Source organism: Miscanthus floridulus, unplaced genomic scaffold (assembly GCF_019320115.1).
Source record: "Miscanthus floridulus cultivar M001 unplaced genomic scaffold, ASM1932011v1 fs_301_1_2, whole genome shotgun sequence".
Lineage (NCBI taxonomy): Eukaryota > Viridiplantae > Streptophyta > Magnoliopsida > Poales > Poaceae > Miscanthus > Miscanthus floridulus.
The window spans coordinates 1-5,579 of NW_027096543.1; positions in this window are offsets into that span (position 1 = coordinate 1).

A 5,579-nucleotide genomic window follows, 5' to 3' on the forward strand; every position below is an offset into this window, starting at 1 on the left:
GTTCGAATCCCAGGTGGCCCAAATTTTTTGGTTTAATTTTATAATTTATTAAGTGGTCTAAAGGTCAAAAAGATAAAATAAATGTGTTGCATCCCTGAATCGAACCGAAGCCTACAAGTTCCAGAGTAGCGGACAAACCATTGAGCTATCACCTGATTTCGGAAAGTTTGAAGGAATTTATTCCTTTGAGTGATTATCTGTCCCTGCTTTGCGCGTAGGCCCTTCAACTCCCCGGCCACGCTAGTCGCGCGGTTCCCATGAAGAGCCGCTGTTTTACCCGGTCCTTGGACTGGTCGTGGCCCTTCAGTTCCCCATGAAGAGACGCCGCGTTTACCCAGGAGTCCATCGGCTGCTCGCGCCGGTTCCCAACACAAGCGTGCTCCGTCTTTCGAGGGGTGCGAGTTATTGCACCGTGATCAGTTCCACCCACCGACGCGCCTATATATAAGCTAGGCCCCCATGCACAGTCGCCGCCATTGCACCACCGCACGTCAAGAAAGTGAAGCACCCTTCCCATGCACACCTCGCCCCGACCCTCGACCCGCCACCACAATGCCTCGTCGCTTGAAGACAACATGGGTGATGTTGAACCCGTCGTCGTCACGTCGTCCCCTGATGCCTCCACCAACACCGTCGTCCGAATTGGACCTCGAGGTGAACCTCGAGGATGATCCGGACCGTGAGACCGCATCGGAGGAGGAATCGGAACCTCTTCCGATGGAGGAGGTTGTCTTCAACTCATTGGAGACGGCTCGGAAGGAGGAGGTGGACCGGCACCTCCGCACCATCACTTAGAAGGAGACCGACGACTGCATCCTGAAGCGCGTCATTGAGATCTCCAAGGAGGAGCGCCACCGTGAGGAGGAGGAGCGCCGCCGCGAGGAGGAGGAGGAGCGCCACCGCTAGGAGGAGGAGACCGAGTGGTGTCTTGCGATGGACGTGGAACAGCACCGGCGTAGGGCTGAGCGAAAGAAGCGCGAAGAGGAGCACCAACAGCAGGGGGACAATGCATGCGGCAGCACCGGCAGTAATTAGTAGCACTAGTGATTAATCTGTCTTAGGTCGATGTAATAATTTACTGGTGCTGAAAAAAACCGTGTCGTCAAATCCTTTGTTTGATCATCATCACCTTGGGTTGATACTTGCATTGCATGACCTTGTTTTATTTGCTTACATATTGGATGTTGCATTGTATGACCTCGTTTTGCTTACATCGCCCTTGGATTGTATGTGGCGATGCATCTTGGTCATTGTCTCGTTGTCACGAAGACCGTAGTATATGATATGCTATGTACCGGAGATCGAGGGGGCCAACAGGACTGTTGCTCTTCTAGATAATACTGTGTCGCACATGTCTATCATCTGTCACGAAAACCGTGTTGTAAGTAGGAACCGACAGTGATGGGGGTGCATCACTGCCAGGCCATTCTTTAAACCGGCAGTGATTTCCGTGTAGAGGTTATAGAATAAATAACTTATCTTTTCCACTTCTTTTGAATACCTCCTATTGGCTCAACGGTTAAGACCCTCCAACTTAGCCCCTGATACCCGTGTTCGAATCCTGGGCGGCCCAATTTTTTTTGATTTAATTTTATAATTTATTAAGCGGTCTAAAGGTAAAAAAGATAAAATAAATAAACCTTGGCACACATCATATACTAGCGCAGCGGTTAAGTGTCTGAACTATATAGCCCGAGACCCGAGGGCTGGCACAATTATTTTTTAATTTTTTATATATCACTGCCGGTTTTCAAAATAAACTGATAGTGATAACAAGCATCACTGTCGGTTTTTTCTCATCACTGCCGGTTTTTTGAAATCGACAGTGATGTTTATATATATTAAAAAAAATTCTTTTATATACTGAATAAATAGAAGCATATGTATTCCTATGTCGAAATGGCTTAAAATTTTTTTGGTAAGCTTGTACACCCAAATTAAGATCCCATACAAGATCTTAGGTTTTTCTAATCATTTTTTATTAATTATATTTTTCTGTGTGCTGAATGAGACAAAAGAGGGTGAATTTCATCTTAGACCCAATAGATTTTTTCATCCACCTCCACAAAATTCTTATCCCTAGGGCATATTAGATCCTGTGTAAAAGTTTGGCACCATTCTGGATCTTTTCGTGTGTAGACTCAGTTCAACCTATAATTAAACGGTCTCGTCGCGCGGAAATTCAATTAAACCTCAGAAAATAGCAAACCATCTCCGGAAAATCCAAAACTTGGTGTTTCCTTCACACGTGGCATGTGCAAGCCTAAGAAAAAGTATAAGACCAATACAACACCGGAATGCATATGAACCACAGAAACCATAATAACCTATGTGTATAGTCATGGTTCGATGATAGGGCACATATACCTCTGTGAAGTATGTATACTCCGCCTATGTCGAAATGGCTTGAATTTTTTTGACAAGCTTGTACACCCAAATTAATCCCACACAAGATCTTAGGTTTTTCTAATATTTTTTATTAATTATATTTTTCTGTGTGGTGAATGAGACAAAAGAGGGTGAATTTCATCTTGGACCCAATAGATTTTTTCATCCACCTCCATAAAATTCTTATCCCTAAGGCATATTAGAGCCTGTGTAAAAGTTTGGCACCATTCCAGATCTTTTTGTGGGTAGACTCAGTTCAACCTATAATTAAATGGTCTTGTCGCGCGAAAATTCAATTAAACCTCAGAAAGTAGCAAACCATCTCCGAAAAATCCCAAACTTGGTATTTCCTTCACACGTGGCACGTGCAAGCCTGAGAATAATTTTGAGACCAATACAACACCGAAATGTATATTTCTAATTGCCCAACAAATATTACATGAATTACATGCATTACAATAATTAAACACACAAAGCCATATATATTAAAATTAGAACCCAATGAAACTACGACCTTGAAAACCTTGCTAAATAAATATTAATCACTATCAGAATCACAGGGATGAAAAAACTAAGTTCACACGTCCATAGCTGACCACTTGCATTAGATGCCGTGTTCTCGATGATGTTCGAGATAAAGAACCAGCTAAGTGCCGTTCACAACCAATCTATTGGGGATATAGTCTATGACATATATGCATACAACAATGATATTAAACTAATTACACTTATTTGTTAGCATAAAAAAACAAAAGATATTGGAAAATATTTCATACAATAGGTGGAACATGGAACTGTGGAATGGCCATATTAGGAGCGAATGACTCATCGCTAGGGTGGAAACCCGGTTCTTGTGGTGGGGGAGGTCTGTTGTTCATACCACCTGATCGATAAAATACAAAAAAATATGAACATAAAATATATGCACAAAAAAATTCTTTCAAGTAAAATGTGGCAACATAATTAAATATAGATCGAATGCAAGTTATAAAAATATATATAAATATAGAATGTAAAGAAACATGAATATAAATATAGATCAAATGAATATAGATAGAATATTGGAGAAGATAACATATCAATACCATTGAAAAATACAGGAGCCATGACCAAATCACGTAGAGAGAGAGTGGATGTCTTGAGAAGTGAGAGTGAAACGTGAGAAATGAGACTGAGAGAGTTCGTGGGTTGGTGGGATCGATGTATGTGGCCGGCAGTTTGTTTTATATATGGGGACATGGACATCACTACCGGTTTATAAATAGAACCGACAGTGAAGGTGACTATCACTATCGATTTTTAAATAGAACCGACAGTGAATATGCATATATGTAAAGGATATATTTATTTAGATACTACAGTGGAAAAGTTTTAACAAGAACGATATATTTATTTAGATAGTAATGAAATACATCAAAAAATTAGAAATAAGTTACATATACGATAACAAAGACCTTACATGTGTGCACCATTTTTGTGGACTATGATGCATAACGATATCTGTGGTTTATTGTGAGAGGAAAATATTGTATCATGGCTGATAAGGCCTGGCTGAAACCAACATCCATGGAGAGGCTAGCTCCTGGCCAAGGGCCATTTTATAGGGGCTAGCAGTCGTGGTATATTTTTATTTCTGAACTAAAGTTGTCGGGGTAGGTGGGAGTAGTGTTCCAATTGTTGTGGTCATGGGAGCACTGTTGGCATGTGAGGAGCATCTACACATTACTGTCGGTTTTAGTTTAAAAACTGACAGTGATAGAAGCTATCACTGCCGGTTTTAAAACCAAAACCGACAGTGAAGGGTCCTGCCGCCATCTTTTAGTAAAAAAATATAAAAAAACACTGTCGGTTTGGAGCCTGCCATCGCAGCCTTTTTATAAAAAATATAAAAAGTTTGGCCCGCCTGAGATTCGAGCGCGGGTCACGGTGTCGAGAGTGCACGGCCTTAACCGCTGAGTTAGGATAGGGAGTTCAATTAGAATGGTTTTATTTTTTTTGTTTTATCCTATCATAATGCACTACTAAATAATAAATGCAAAATCAAAAAAGTTTGGTCCGCCTGGAATTCGAGCGAGGGTCTCAAAGTACAGAGTACGCGGCCTTAACCGCTGAGCTGGGATAGGGAGTTCAGTTAGTTTGCTTTTCTTTCTTTATTTATTAATAGAAATAATACAGTTAGTTTATATTCTAAAATAACACAAAAATTTGTGTCTTGATTATTTAATTCTATGATAATTAATTAATGGTCTATAATTATTAAATAATAGTGTTTGTGAACATCATCTTAATATTTGATTACATAGTCAATAATTAAATTGTAGAGATGCGCATAAAATATAAATTAAATATTCAGTACGAATTACTGATACAACGTCTGTATAATGATTATATAGTTAACAATAATCTAACTATCTTTAGGTGCATCAACAATTAGGGCCTCATTGTGATCAATTCATATGTAAGCAGGTTCGTCACCATCTTGAAGGATAGATAGGGGTACGTTCACCCCGAATGGATGTATTTCCTGATAGCCCCTGTAGTCTTCTTCGTCCGTCACTCCATCGACACCGACAATCTTCCTTTTCCCTTCTAGGACTACTTTTAGCATTCCTTTTGTCTTGTTGTCCCTTGCATAGAAGACTTGCATAACATCTCTTACAAGGATGAAGGGGCTATCTCTGTATGCAGTCTTAGTGAGATCAACGGTAGTGAACCCTTTGCTGTCAGTGTTGATTTCCTCGAGCTAGACCCAGTAGCAGCGAAAAAGAGCTGCCTTCAATGGACCATAGGCTAGCTCCCATATCTCCTCTATGAAACCATAGTATGTGATGAGGACATGCCACCATCGGATATGACTATTGTTTATAAGGTGAGCTTGTTCCTATATTTGCATAGTGATTTTTGGTATAATTCACTTGGTTCCACATGTACATATCGTTATTTGATTGTAGGTTCAAATGTGTTTCATAATGGAAGTTCATCAAAGTTGAACTTTTGGTTCATCGGCAGCCCGACAGTGTCTCATTGGGAAGGCCATAACTCATCCATCCGGAGTGCGATCGAGGTCAATAAGCACTTAATGGAAAGCTTGTTTGATAAGCTTTCAAATAGATCTAGTTCCATCTCAATATCACGTCGGCAAGGCCTCCAAATCACCAATATATTTTATCGCTATTTCTGACGGGAGCTAC